Here is a 15,486-nt window from a genome sequence, read left to right on the forward strand (position 1 = left end):
GGGCTGCTGGAGGGGAGTCGGGTGGGGAGAGGGGCTAAAAGGGGGATGGGCATTAAGGGGGGGCACCCGTTGGGATGAGCACCGGGTGTTGTTTGTAAGTGACTGGATTCTACTCCTGAGACCAGTACTACACTGTATGTTAACTAACTTGAGTTAAAAAAGTAAATTAAAAAAATAAAAATGAAGGAAGCAGTGCAGACAGGTTCGATCCCCTCTGCCCGCTCCCAGCCTCACCCTGTGCCCCCCAAACACTCGCACCCAGGAATAGATTCAGTGTCCACTTTTTTTGTCCCTTGGAGAAAACATTTACACACACATGACCGTGAACACTAAATAGATAGTTTTTTATGTCTTTTTTTTTTTAATTTTTTTTTTAACGTTTATTTATTTTTGAGCCGGAGAGAGACACAGCATGAATGGGGGAGGGGCAGAGAGACAGGGAGACACAGAATCGGAAGCAGGCTCCAGGCTCCGAGCCATCAGCCCAGAGCCCGACGCGGGGCTCGAACTCATGGACCGCGAGATCGTGACCTGAGCTGAAGTCGGATGCTCAACCGACTGAGCCACCCAGGCGCCCCAATTATGTCTTTTTAAAGTGCACATACGTGACATCCTTCTGGAAACTGCTGCACTCATTCCGCGTGGTGTTTTCATGGCTCCTTCCCGCGGACGTGGGCGTTTCCGACCCGTTCCCTTTACCTGCTGTGTGGACACCTGCCTTAGGAATCGGCCACTCTGTCTTTATCTGCCCTTTCCTTGATGGGTACTTGGTTGTCACACCCCACTGGGTGCAGCGCCACCCAGCGGGGCCCGGAGCCTGTCTCCATGTGTCCAGGAGATGTGTCTGCACCTGGGCAGTGAGTGGCTGGGTCTCAGAAAGTTCCGGGCCCTGGTCCCAGCTCTCCGACGTGTCTGGACCTACCCGTGCTGCCGTGCTGTCCTCAGCGGCCCTGGGATTGCCAGTGTGTCTGCGCGTGTCCACGCAGGCACTGAAAGACAGCACCTTGCCGCGTCTGAGTCCCCAGTGCCCGTCCGTCTTTCCTCCGTGTGTCGGCGAGCTGGACTTGAGCAGTCTGTATCTTGGAGAGGTTTGGGGCAAGAAGTGAAACCCATATACTTGTAAAAAAGAGAGAGAACGAGAGGAGGGGAGGAGGGAGGGAGAAAGAAAACCGTTTACCAGCGTTTGGGCCCCCACTGCCTGGACCCCACTTCACGAGCGACCCTGACCCGCGGCCTCCACGGTGACAGGCTGAGCAGCTGTGTTCAGGGCCTGACCCTTTGCTGCCCTCGGAGGCTCTCTGGCCATCAGAGCCCTCCGCTGCTGGAGATGGGAGAACGGGCAGGGGCGTCCCCTGGGCTGGGGGCGTCTGCAGGGCTGGAGACCTGGGGGAGGTGCTGCAGCCACGGGCCCCCAGGGATTTCCCACAGGAGGCACAGGCACCCGGCCAGTGGTGCAAGCATGCAGGCAGCCACACTCAGGCCAAATCCACGCTCCACGTGGCATCTCCAGGGGGGCAAAGAGAGGCTGGCCATGCCCTCCCTGCCCCGAAGGTGTTGCTGGACCCTCCCAAGCCAGGCCAGGCCTCTCTGCTCCTCCCATACCCAGGGCGTCTGGGGCGAGGACCCCAGCCGGGAAGAGAGAGGTGAACGGGCCCAGGACGTGAAGACAAAGCGAGCGAGTGATGCGTAGCAGCCCGTGCACCACCTCGCCGTTGCTCTGTCCCCAGACTCGTGCTTTGGAAGTGCAGGGACCCCCGTCCCCTCTCTGGCGCTGCTGAATCGGCCCCTGGAGCTGCCCACCCTACCCTCTTCCATGAGCCTGCCCCAGTGGGCTTTGGAGGGTTTCCCAGGGCTGTGCATAAGGGTCTTAGCTGCGAGGGAGCTCGCGGTGCGGATGGGGAAACCCAGTCACCCAGAGGCCCACCGTAGCAAGAGCCAGGACAGGGTGCCATCACAAGGCATCTCATGCCGGATTCCCTGGGCTCAGGTCCAGGCCAGTGTGTGGTTGTTTCCCTGTAGAGTTCCTGGAAGGGTCGCCAGTTACAGCCACGAGAAGGTTCCGGGTGCCCTCATTGCCCTAAGCCCCCGGTCCCGTCTCTCCCGCTGCCTCCTCCCCAGGGAGGAGTGTGTGCTCGGGCTCGAAGAGGACCGGACCACAGCAACCACGCAGTCTGTTAACCCAATAAAATCTCAAGTTCATGAGCAGGAGGGTTTCCTGGCCTGAGCCTGACATGCTACTTGGGACGGGTGGCATGCCCCCATCCCGGGAAGGGTCCTGTCACCCAAGAGCCAGCTGCCATCCACCCTCCAGGTGGGTCTGGCTGTCCACCCTCTGCCCGCCGCGCCCTGTCCCCATCAGAGGTCCTCAGGCCATGCCCTGTGGTGTCTTCTCCGCCCAGCCTAGACTCAGGATGCTTGTTCTCTGTGTCACTGAGAATCCCCAGTCCCTCTTCTTAAAGATCGGCCCTGTTCCTGTCTCCCTTGCGTTCTCCCTCCTTCTCTGTCTCCTGGGACTTTTCCTGGTGTGCCTAATTCCCAGGGGCCGCTTCGGCTTCTGGGATGCGGCCCCACCTCGCTGCACACACACGACCCTACCAATCGATTCCGAAAGCAATTCGTCACAGTACAGTGGTGCTGGTAACTGTGGCATTTTGCTTCGTGGTTATTGATACATCATCGGGACTGAGAAGCAGTGCTGGGGGGGAGGGGGGCAGCACTGGGCGGGGCACAGCGGACAGGGTGTGGAGACAACTGTCCTGCAAATGCCAGGGAGCCCCGCTCTGGCAGGGGGTTGGGGGGCAGATTGTGAGACTCAAGAGGAACCTGGTGCCAGGGGCTGGGACATCAGCTCATGAGAGACTCAGGGTCAGTGCGTTCCTGGGCTCGTGACCCTGCATTCCTTGCCCCCAAGGGATGGCTGGCCCCTTGCTGCCTCCTCTGCCCTTTCCACATCATCGAGGGGCCCAACTCCTCTGGAAGTGCAAGCTGGAAAGACCCCAGAGGCGCTGAATCAGCCACGGTTCTCCCGAGAAACAGGACCAATGGGAACTGTTTATCTATCCATCCATGCATCCACCCCACCCATCCATCTGTCCGTCCATCCAGCCATCCATCTGTCCGTCCATCCACCCATCCGTCTGTCCATCCATCCGTCCGTCCGTCCATCCGTCTGTCTGTCCGTCCATCCATCCATCTATCCATCCAGCCATACATCTGTCTGTCCATCCATCTGTCCAGCCATCCAGCCATCCATCTGTCCGTCCATCCATCTGTCCATCCATCCATCCAGCCAGCCATCCATCTGTCCATCTGTCCATCCATCCATCCATCCATCCACCCACCCATCCGTCTGTCCATCCATCCATCCGTCCGTCTGTCCGTCCGTCTGTCTGTCCGTCCGTCCATCCATGCAGCCAGCCAGCCATCTGTCCATCCATCCATCCATCCATCCATCCATCCATCCATCCACCCACCCATCCACCCATCCACCCATCCATCTCTCCATCCATCCATCCACCCATCCATCTCTCCATCCATCCATCCATCCATCCATCCATCCGTCTGTCCATCCATCCATCCATCCATTTATTCATCTCTCCCTTCCCCCCTCCTTCCATCTTTCTGTCAATCTACTTGTCTTATCTATATCTATATTATCTACATCTATATCTATATCTACCTATACGATATACATGATGTAGATAGATAGATAGATAGATAGATAGATAGATAGATAGATAGATAGATAAAGAAAAGAGATTTGTTTCAAGGAATTGGCTGGTTGTGGTGAGCCAGCAGGCTTTGATGAGCGAGGGTGAAGGTCTAGATAAACTGTAAGGTCTGTACCTTACAGCCAGACCCCATGGGCTGTGGGCCCCCTACCCCACGGGTCCCAGAGCCTGTCTGATATTGTGCGTCTCACTGCAAGAGAGCAGCAGGGCTGTGAGTGGCTGAGAGCCTCGAGGTGGCGAGCAGAGACGCTTTGTTATAACTTCTCCCAGCCCGATGCTCCTTGGTTGCAGCGTTGAAACGATGCCGTTCCCATGACACTCTGTCCTGTGATATTTTTAATCAAGAGCGCGGGAGAGCGTGTGTCTGATGCACTCCAGATATTCAGAGATTGAAAGTGGTTTTGTTCTCGTGTTTTCTTTTCTAAATGCAGCGTTAAGTCAGAACGGCCAGAGGAAGATTCTGCCAGCATTTCCCTTGAGCTGGTCTGCAGACCCCTTCGGCTGGGAACCTGTCCCAGGAGCTCTCCGTCGGCAAACAGGTGCGCATCCCCTCACGTCGAATTTTCTGTTCCACCCGGAGCTGGTTCCTGGATCCAGGTTCCTGGATCAGGGCTTCTCGGGGGCCCAGGGTCTGGGAGTGGCTATCGCTGTGGGCGGCAGCGTGGCACTTCGGCAACGTGTCAGCGTGGCGTCAGCTGGGGAAGCCGTGGTTGGTAGAGAGGAGGGTCCGCCCCTCCCCCCGCCGCTTGGTTCCTGAACCCTTCTGTGTTTCCTACCTGCCCTTACTCAGTCCCATTTCTAAAATGCAAATCAGCGAGTGCATAATAGATAATTAATAGACTGATCAGCCAGCAAGGGAGGTAAGTAGATAAATAATTTTAATCATCCTTGGGTTGCCCATAAATTCCCTCACTGCCTTTTTATTAAACTCTCTGTTTACAGGAGTCATTTATATTGCATGCCACTTTGCAAATCCCTTCCTTGGCGTCTCCCACCAGGTCTGACCTGGAGTGGGGGCACCGTGTGACAGCCAGGGTCTTTTCCCGGCAGGGCCGGGCGCTGGCACAGGTTTCGAGAAGCTCTGCCCAGGGAGCAGGGGTGGGGGGCGACAGGGAAGACTGTGCTCAGCTCCCCGAGGCCTGCCCTCTGCTCCCCAACGTGGCCGCAGCCTATATTTAGACAGACTCAGAAACCTTTATTATGCTTGGCACCTGTGCCATAGGTATGAGCTCACTCTCCTCCCCAGGGATGGCCTCCACCTATTAATAGCCTTGGCTGAGGCTTCCTCGCCGCTCCGAGTGCCAAGAGAGAAAGTGGGTTAATAAATATAAAAGAAAACTCCCTTAAGAGGGCCTGGGGCCAAACTCTCGCCCAGACTCTCCAAGACTGGTGGCTGATGGGGCCCAGAGGGGCCCGGGTTCCCTTTACCCGGCCTCTCCTCCTCCGACCAGTGGTCCGATGCCTGGCTGGCAGGTGTGAGGACCGGCGTTGGAGCAGTGCTCTGGGTTTCCAGGGAGCTGGGATGGTTGAGGCACAGGTGGGCAAGGCCGCCAGCCAGGTGGGGCGGAGGTAGGGGTTCAGATGTGACCTGGGTGCATCTGGCAGCTAAAGGAGATGGGGGTGCATCTTGGCTCTCCTGCCTCCCCCTTCCCACCGCTACCGTTTCTCTGTTGGTTTTCGCTGGTGACCTTGTGCGCCTACAGCATGGAAGAGAAGGGGGGAGTGGCCCTTGGGGTGGTCACTGAACAAGACGAGTCTCTCCTCGCCTTCTCCCCCACTCCCCGGGTCTGTAGCAAGGATAGTTTAGCCTGAGTTAGAAACACCTGTGAAAACAGAGCGGCATCCCAGGGAACAGGGCAGGGAGGGGACGGGGAAGCTCCCTAAAGACAGGTGTGCCCAGGGTCAGCTCCCAGCCGAATTTCCAAGTGTCAGCGGCCGGCACTCTGCACAGACGCGCAGGCTGCCCCTGGGCGAGGGAGTCCTCATCTGACACTGCAGAGCGCCCTCGGGCCAGGGAATGGTTCTGTCCCTGTCTTGTTCTTTCTCAGCCTGGTACTGTGCAGACACTCCTAGGATTCGTCCTCCTGCGGGTGGGAGGTCACTGCCACCTGGCTCCTTGGCGGCAGCCAAGGCCCCCACCTGGGGACGGGCAGCCTCCTGCCGCTGCCTGGGCCGGACGCCGGGGTCCACCTGACACCTGGATGGCCAGCTGGGCTCACACCTGCCGGTCACGTCTCCTCCTTGGAGGGCAGCTGTCTGCCCAGGGCAGAGAGGGAATTCAGGCTGAACAGGTGGAAAGGCCTTTTTAAGTTGCACTCGGTGGAATTCGAGTCTGAAAAACGGCCCAGTGGAGGCTCCCTGCCCTTTCAGGAGTTTATTTAGCTCAGAGCCGCACGCCCGCCCTGCCGCCTCCCCGGCCCGCACACTGGCTGAGTGGGAGGGAGAGAGACCGCCCGGGGAAGAGGCGGAAAGAGCTGACAGGGGAGATTTTCCAAACGCTTCTTCCCTCTGCTCAGTTCAGGGCAGGCTGGAGGGGCGGCCACTGAGCCCGCTTTCACTGCGTTCTGTCTGAGGCAGGCGGACAGGGGGACAGGACTGTGCCTTTCGTTAGGACTTGGGGGCACTGGGAACGTACGTGTTCGCGGAACCCCGAGAGCGAGCCCTGTCGCGACAGCTCAGCGTCTCTGGCGTCTCGGGTCATTCGGTGGACGTTTTTAGGGCCTCTTGTCCGTTTCTGCTTTGGGGGGACTTGGGGCAGGTGGAAAGGGAAAATAATGAATGAAGACCAGAGCACGTTGGTGGTCCAGCCAGTGGTGGACACCCCAGCAAGGCTCCTTGCTCTCTGGGACGCGCTGGTCCGCGGGAAGGAGTCCGGTGGGGAGGGGATGCCCCCTCGCTCCAACAAGAGGCCCCCAAGTCGTGTTTACATCCACTGCTGTGGTTGAGCCCCTCACACATCCCCACTGCAGATGAGGCCCCGGGGAGCAGGAAAGGAGGGGCCGCGACTGGAATTCACACCTTCTGGGGCTTCTGACCCTTGCTCAGTATGTGAAGCACAGAAGCGGTTTGTCCGTGGACCACCTTGAAGCAGCCGTGGCCAACTCGCCTCCTTGGGCAAGAGGTTCGTGCAGAACAGAGAGTGGGGCCTCTGGGCTGGGCGCCCCGGGCCCCAGGAGGCTGAGTGAGGGTGTCATCACTGGGGCTTGCCTGTGTCCTTGGTTCAGAGTCTACACTGGACGCCTTCGTGAGGTTGAGCTACGGTATTTGCCTGTGTGCACACGTGTGCGTGAGATTGGGGGGGGGGGGGGCTCCAAGCAGACTTGCTGTCTTAAAAATTCCTCCCTAACCTGAAATATAAGGAAAATAGGAAGAAGGTGATGCTCTGGCCCTGTCGGTGTCAAAGTAGTAAGTCATACTGTGTCCCATTATGTCACACCCTTAGAATGCCATGGGACGTCCGAGCTGGGAGGGCCCCCGGGGACCATCTTGTCCAGCTCCTTCCTTTTTTGGCCAAGCAGGAGACTGGGCTCTGAGAGGCCCAGGGCTCCCCCCAAGGCTCGCAGCTGGTAGTGGAGGCTGTTCTCCCGCATCCTCCTCAGGACCCTTGAGGGGTGGCGTCCCTCTTTCAGCTGTCATTGCACTGAAGGTGACTCTTCCAGGGATCAGTGGTCTCGTGCCCCTGGTCCGCCTGACCTGCCTGTCGGGGCTGGGCAGGTGGAGGTGTGTACCTTCGGTGCCGTCATCAGGCTGGCCCCTGGCTTCCTAAGTGCAGAGTGTCCTAGCAGTGCGGGCGTGACCTGTCCCGGGAGAGGGCGTGACAGAGGAGCCAAAGGAAAGAGCTGAGGGCTTTGCTTCCCCCACAGACAGGGACGGGTGGATCGAGCTCCTGCCCCCACAACATGATTCCAGACCTCAGGTGCCAGCGGCACTTTCGGGGAAGGGCAATCGCAGAGATGAATCCGGAAGGGCGGCTCTTTGGTTTGTCTTCCTCCTCTGGGGCTAGGGGGGGTCTCAAGGCCGTCCTTAGGATCGATGCTTTTGTTTTTAAATAAAAATGAGCTCATGGTACCTTTTCGTTAGTACATAAACAAGGCATGTTCGCCGTAGAAAAGTACGGACGAGAAAGCGAACGTATAATCCGACTGTCAGAAATTACAGAAATGGGATCACAGTCTGTCCATTGTTTGGTAACCCGGGTTTTTTCTGGCTGTTTCAGCCTAACAGCATCTTCAGGAGCGTACTTCTAGGTGGATTGTCACCTCGCTTTTAATGCATGCACACTGCTTCATTACACAGAGGTGTCATCATTCACTCACCCAACCCCCCAGGTGTGCTTCCGACTACTCTGACAGGCATTAGCCTCTGACCCCGCTTCCAGAATTCTCTGGCACACCTCAAGAAACCAGAAGATTAATTTCCCAAATAGGAATCAGGAGATGATTATTCACATTCCAAAGGAGTCTGCAAACATATCCTCCAAGAGCTCCTTTGATGAATGGGCTCCCCCGGGGCATCCAGACGTGCTCCCGTGTGTGGGATCCCGGTCCACATCCAGCTGCGTGGAGGGTGGCCCCCGTGGCCTCACGCTCCCACCCCTTCCTTCATGGAGGCCTTTCCCGGGTCTGCAGAGCGCGTGTGTGGGCGTGTGCACAAACGAGCACGTGCACACCCGCACCCACGCCCGCACATACACACATGCATGCCTGCCTGCATACACACACAACGTCTGGAAGCCTGTCCCGTGATGGGCTGAAAGGTGATGATAATTTAATTCATCGTTAATCACATCGTTATCAGGTGGTCTGCCCCTGGCAACCATTCCCGGGGAATAAACTGTCATCTCTCTCTAAAAGATAAAGGGAAGTCAGCATTCATGAGGTGAGGCAGGTCAGGGCCCCCAGGCCGTGTAACTTACTATTTAATGAGACAGAGACATCTCAGAGGAGTAGAGACTTCAGGGGACTTTTAGTGAAACCAGATCTGAAAACCCCACATCCCAGCCTGCAAGGCAGCGTCCACGGGGGGGCGCGTATGGTGGTGTCGCCATCTGGGAAGCGGGGCTGTAAGTTCCCCTAAATGCGTCTTTTCCCTGATAAGCCGTCTGTACCCACAGAAGAGCAAAGGCCCACCCACGGGAGAACGGTGCCCACAGGCAAGGCATTAGTGTGTGTTCATATGACCATATACCCAACAGTCCGTAAACACATTTCTGGTATATTTGTGTTCAATTTCAGAATACCTAAATTATACTTGGGTTTATATTTAATCATGTATATAAACATAAACATAAATATAAATATATATATATATATATATACATATATATATACACACACATACCCACTTAACGTCTATATTTTTAAAATAACTTACTGACTTGAAATTCATAGGACGTAAAATTACCAGCTAAAGTGAACAATTCAGTGGCACTTGGCACAGCCACGATGTACAGCCACCTCCTCTGTCTGGCTCCCAGCCATTCCCATCACCCCGAAAAGACCCCTCACTCAGGTGTATTTAAAAAAAAATTTTTTTTTAACGCTTATTTGTGAGAGAGAGAGAGCGCGCAATTGGGGGAGGGGCAGAGAAAGAGAGGGAGACACAGAATCCGACGCGGGGCTCGAACTCACGAGCGGTGAGATCATGACCTGAGCCAAAGTCAGATGCTTAACCGACTGAGCCGCCCAGGCACCCCCCCGCCCACTCAGGTGTATTTTTATCAATGTTTAGTTACTTTGTTTTGAAAGGTGCCCTACCTACCACCAGCCCTCCCCCTCCCTCCCCTAAAACCAACAACTTGAGAAAAGCTGGGCAACTTCAACAACGTGTGGAGTCTGGGATTGGACATCATTCATTCATTCACTCATTCTTTCAGGACGTGTTTATGGGGTACCTGATGGTTGGAACCCTGGCCCTGTGTCTTATTAGCGATGTCAGGCAGTTACTTAACCTGTAACATCTCAGCTCCTTATCTGTAAATCGGGACAATAACATTCTTCTCGAAAGGCTCTCAACAGGATGGAGGAAATATTAATTGTATGTGAAGGAGCTGGGACAGTGCCCAGCGTGTGGTGAGAGCTCCGTGTACGTATGCCTCTTTTGAAATTTTATTTTTAATCATGGTAAAATACACAGAACACAATTTAGCGTCCTAACCGTGTTAGAACTCTTTCCATCTTATAAAACTGAAACTCTGTCCCCATTAGACTCTAACTCCCTCCCACTCCCCCGGCGCCCACCGTCCTGCTGTCTGTCTCTGGATTTGAGACCCCAGGGACCTCACACGTGTGGAACCCTACGGTGCTTGTCCCTCTGTATCTGGCTGACGTCAGTCAGCATCATGTCCTCCGGCTGCCTCCATGCTGTGGCGGGTGTCAGGAATTCCTTGCTGTTGATGGCCGAGTGATACTTACGGATGGACCCGCCTCGTGTTCGCCCGCCCTCCATCGTGGACGCCAGGTGGCTCCTGCCTCTTGGGTGCCGTGAGCCACGCTGCTCTATGTAGGTGTGCCTTTTTATTCATCTGTCTTGACATGATGGAAACCGAACGGATTTGGAAACTCACTTACCAGGGAGGCTCTCCTGTTCCCCGCGTCACATCCCCCCCCCCCGCCACCCACCTGCAGAAGACAGGCCTTGAGACTGCAGGACTGAAACCCCATCAGGGAGCCCCTCTGTGTCAGTCTGTTCGGGGCACATCTTTGCAGCTCTCTGTCTGGAAAATAAATATGCCCAGTGGGAGGCGATTCTCCCGCTGACTTTGGATGAGGCTCGTGGGCCCGTGGCACCTGGGAGACTTCGCCTCCTATTAACTGCCCACCCAGCTAGCTTCCACGTCCCGACAGACGATGCGGAGAGGCAGAGGTCCAGAATGACTGAGCGGGTTACACACGCTGCTACAGCCTTGTCTTGAGATAGTGGGGGATGGGTGAGCAGGGACCTACAGAGCCCCTGGGGGCTCCCCCAGGCTCCCCTCTGAAGGAGGTGTCTCCTGGCCCGACTCCCAGGGTCGCTCCCTGGGGCCTGAGTGCTCAGCCTGGCAGTGGGCGGGACGAGGAAGGGGCGGTCCAGAGGCCCACAGGGTGTCTGGAGCCCAGGGCAGCAGAGAAGAGAGGCTTGTCTTCCCCAAGTAAATGCCGGAACCGGGGGCCGTGTTTCATCCTGACAACCCTGAGTCCCCTGTGTGGGATTCTGCCTGTAAATGCTGTGCGGCCACAAAGGTGGGACTTTCTGGGAAGGAAACGCTGAAATGTCAGGCCGTTCTCTCCTGAGACCCATTAATCTCTTCTGGAAACACAAAGCAAGATCAGTCCCCACTTCAGTCACCAAGCTCCCTGGCGCTGAGTCACAGGGGGTTTCTGGTGTTTCCTTCCGAGCCTGAAACGCGGGCCTAGAGACTAAGACACCTCGAGGAGTCGGTCACAACAGGCAGAGCGGTGACAGCGGCGTCACAACAACAACGTAGCTTTCACCCAGGGCACTGACCCCGCAGACACCTCTGTCTGGTGGGTGCTCCCTTTACTCATGTTTTAGGCCCATTTTACCCACATGTGGATTCTCCCCTCTTTCGGGATCCCCCACCCCCACCCCGCCCCGAAGGTGTAAAAGTTTTTCTCTCACTTTTAAGAAAGGAAGGATATTTTTGTTAGAAATCAGAGCTGCATTTTAGCAGGATCGGGTCTTCTGTTCTGGAGTGATGTCACCGGCTTTTCTTTTCGATTTGCCCCATCCCTACTGGATTCCTGGTGCTCCCGGAGGAACACTGAGCTGGCAGGGCCTGTGTTCGTGAACTCGGGCTGCTGTCACCAAGTGTCAGCCTGGACGGCTTCAGCAACACCATATTTCCTCACAGCCCCAGAGGCTGGACGTCCAAGGTCAGGAAGGCAGCAGGGGTGGTTTCTCTGGAGCCTTCTTCTGGGGCTCGCAGACGGCCGTCTTCTCTCTATGTCTTCACATGATCATCCCTCTGTGCACGTCTGTGTCCTAATCTCTTCTTATAAAGACACCAGTCACACTGGATGCAGGCCCACCCTTGTGACCTCATTTTAACTTAACCACTTCTTGAAAGACCCATTCCCAGATACAGGCACATCCCACACAGTGCTGGGGGGTTAGGGCTTCGACATGTGAATTTGGGGGACCCAGTTCAGCCTGTGACAGAGCTGTCCAGCATCGTGCCTGGGTGAGCTGGGCCCTGTCCCCGGGTTTGCTTTAGGAATGACGTTCCCCTCCAAGTCCTCCTGTGTCCTCAGTCCTGCACGTGGCCTTTTATCCGTTAGCTCACTTCCCGTGCCCACCCTGTCTCCCCACGTCCAGCTGCATCCGCTGCTGGGGAGAGTGTCAACCCTGCTGAATCTGAACGAGCCTCTCCAGTTCCAGACCTTTGTCCTCCTGCCCGCGAGCCTTGCCATCAGCAGGATGCTGGTGTTCAAGTGCAGCCGCCCCGCCTCTGATCGATCCACAGCACCAAGACAGTCTGTTTACTTCTGTCTCTCCTGCCATCAAGGTCAATACCGTGTGGCCTCTGATGGGGTTGGTTGCCGCCCGCACAGAAGACCTCCACCCCCGTCCACATCAGCCCCCGGCCCGTTCCCCACAGCCCACACTCAGGGTGCGTGACTGTGGGGCAGAGACAGGAAGGGCAGTCTCTATTCCTCCTGATCTGCCCGGCGGCGTGTGCCCGGTTCCGCAAAGGGCTGACCGGGTGATGAGAGAACCTTCTCAAGGCCATCTGTCAACTGAAACCTTGCCTTGTGTTCTGTGCCTTTGCCCACACTGTTCCCTTGTGCGGAGAGCCCTTGTCTCCCTGCAGAGCTCTTTGTCCTCTGATATTCCACCAGGACATCACCTCCGTGAAGCCAGCTTGGCACACCCCCGTGCACATCCCCGCTGTTCGGGCCTCATTTGGCCCTGGGCTCACCAGCCACAGAGCAGTGCCGGCCTGTCTTCTCCAGCAGGACAGGGGCTCCTAGAAGCAGAGATTTGTTCAGTCTCACCCTTGCCCCCTCCCCCCGCCCCTCACACACACATTCACAGTCCCTGGCACAGTTTTGGCACCCAGGAAACCACCAGTGGAATGTAGCCGTGGCTCCTTGGCTGTATGGTGCCACTCAGTGGTGCACTGCCTCAGACGCTAATCCTCAGCCTCTCTTCCTGCCCCCAGAAGACATTTCCAGTGTCCCGGGCTGCCTTAGTATGCCTCCCGCACCTTCCCTCCACTGTTGGTTTGCTGTAACACTGCTGAGTCAAGTGCCCTAACCCAGATGCATTTTGTATCTGCCTGGTGGTGAGCTCTCCACTGGGAGAAGCTTCCGGAAGGAGGCACTAACACCCGTTATATCTTCCCAGGCTCGTGCTTTGTTTTGTAATTCGTATGCTCATTGGGTTTGTTTGTTTTCAGTTTGACCATTCCCATACAGCAGAACAGACAAACGGGCTTTTCGACTCAACTTCAGAACAGTTTCTAAGGAGCAGTTCGGGTGGGGCAGGCAGGGCTACTGAGGTACCCTGTCAGCTTCTGTGGTCCCTGGAGTCTCTGCACGGGGCATGTCTGTTGTGACTAAAACATGACTCAGGGCTGGCCCCCCACATCCTGAAAAGGACACCCCATCGTGTCCTGTGGCCACCCTGCTCTGCGGCCACAGTGCCGGCTGACAGCTCTTCCGGTCTCCATGTGTTTATCCGCCATCACTGCATTCCTCGTGGAGGCCACGGCCCCACCTGCTCCCAAAGACCCCCAGAGTTGCTGGAGATGATTGGGAAGGGTCCCACTGATACCATGGGGATGCCCCCAGGAAGTCACATGGCCCTGGAGAGGCAGGTTCCACCTGCTGGTGCAAGGGAGGACCATCCCGGCCCTGAGGTTCTCCTTCATCTCCAACTGGTCAGCTCCCAGGCGGGTGAAGGTCACCTGGACCGTGGCGGGCTGGATCCCGCAGGGGCTGTGGAAAGTGGAACAGCTAAGATCTCTGAGAGGCAGTCCAGAGTGTCTGAGGTCTGCTGGGGGCCGTCGTCATTCCTCTCTGTTGTGATCCCAGTCCTCCAGCTCAGGAGGCCTTGGATCCGAGTATGGCTGCTCAGGGGAGGAGAAGGACTCTGCGGAGCGCCAGATGAGGAAGGCAGCAGGCCTCGGAGGGCACTTTAAGAAAATGAACAAATAGAGCCACTAGCCAAGATCAGGAAAGAACCACAGCCAGTGGGGGAGGGCAGGAGAGGGAGGAGTGGAGGGGAGGGGGAGAAGTAGGGAAAGACGGAGGAGGGGGAGCAGGGGGGGGGAGGGGGGAGAGGAGGGAGGGAGAGGAGGGGGGAGGAGGAGAGAGGGGGAAGAGGGCCATAGCAGGTGGCTGTGGAAGAACACCACCCAGTCTGGGCACGGACTCTTCCGTCAGGTGCCTTCCTGGGAGCCCAGCCCCCTAGGTAGGGGACGCAGGGAGGACCACTGTCCTCCAGGTCAAGAGCTGTACCCTTTCTTCAGCGTATTCCTTTTCCTGAAATTCTCATTATCATTTTTGCACGTGTATCTAATATAAAGTCTGCCCATAAAGTAATGAAACACGGCTTGATTCTGGCAAATGATGTGATTATTACATAATGAGATTAAGTGCCCTGAACCAATACGAAAATCCACATCAGGTTGTGTGTGTGAGTGTGTGTGTGACATTGGTAGCTCTTTTTTTGTTGTTGTTGGGTGTGTGTGTGTGGGGGGGTGTAAAATTAAAAAAAAATTTTTTTTGCTGATAGCTGGTCATTTTTTAAAAGTTCTTTTGTATTTTCTTTCTGAGTCCGCACGTCTGCACACTGAGCCCCCATAAATTCTGAGCTGTGGAATCTGGCTGTGTCAGCAGTCTGCGAAATGAATTGATATTAAGTGCAACAAAAGTCTCTCTAATTCGCCTCGTGTCTGCCTCTGCCCTCCTGCAGCCCCTTCTCGACTGCCCCCCCCACCCTAGCCCCCCACAAGCTGTAATTGAAAAGGGGAAGAACGGAGATGGCCATCAGCGCTAGGGAGATACCGGTTTGTCTAGTACGTAAAACGTCTTGAAGTCTTAATTTAGGAAGAGCTGCACTTTCCCACCGCCCTGCCACAGACAGAGGACACTCCCTAAGATGCCCCTGCACTCCATACTCCCCGGCACCCCCAGAAAGCGCTGTCACACAGGCCACACGTAGATATGCCGGCCATCTTCACACTCTCTCCAGCACACTTGGCCAGGACACAGGGGTGCCACATCGGCCCCTGAACTGTGCCCCGACAGCTGCTTGGCCCACGGGTCCCTGTGGGAGGCACTCGGCATATTATGCAATGAGGAGTCTGGGAGGAGACGACAGGGCAAGAATGAGTGGCTGAAACTCAGGGAACAAGAAATAACACAAAACATAGACCAACAGCTTCTGCTCCTTCAGTCCGCACCTTGCCTGGCTCATGCTCAGACCCCACAGTTTGGAGCTTGGGGTCAGGCAGTGCTTATCCAGGGCTGCCGGTGGGAAGCCCCTCCCCCTTTCCTGAGCTGGAAGTCACTTGCTGGAAAGGAATTGGCTCCCACCCAAAATGCACAGAGAGGCCAAGGCAGCAGGCACCCCTCCTTCCCTCCCTTCCACCCTCCCGTTGCCAGGTTATGCATTAATTTTTTTTCCTCCTGCCCTCCCCACAAAACGAATCTTGATTTAAGAAATCAGACCTGGCAGCTGTATCTCGTCCTTAACATGCTCCAGTTGCCAGGATCTGGAAAATCTGCTGTGGGCAGGCAGGATTGCC

The 15,486-nt window shown here is 56.1% G+C and overlaps 1 protein-coding gene across 4 annotated transcripts in view; it reads left to right on the forward strand.

Moving 5' to 3' along the window:
- The window catches only part of RBFOX3 (RNA binding fox-1 homolog 3), a 422,631-nt gene that overhangs the window by 231,288 nt on the left and 175,857 nt on the right, over positions 1-15,486 (forward strand). For 3 of the 4 annotated variants that reach the window (XM_053892953.1, XM_053892952.1, XM_019466023.2), the window contains exon 3: positions 4,163-4,270. The exons of the other annotated variant lie outside the window; for it this stretch is intronic. The gene's annotated coding sequence lies outside the window, so the exon portion shown is untranslated. The remainder of the gene's footprint in view (positions 1-4,162; positions 4,271-15,486) is intronic. 4 annotated transcript variants of the gene reach the window in all.

Source organism: Panthera pardus, unplaced genomic scaffold (assembly GCF_024362965.1).
Source record: "Panthera pardus isolate Hobbes unplaced genomic scaffold, ASM2436296v1 HiC_scaffold_3, whole genome shotgun sequence".
Lineage (NCBI taxonomy): Eukaryota > Metazoa > Chordata > Mammalia > Carnivora > Felidae > Panthera > Panthera pardus.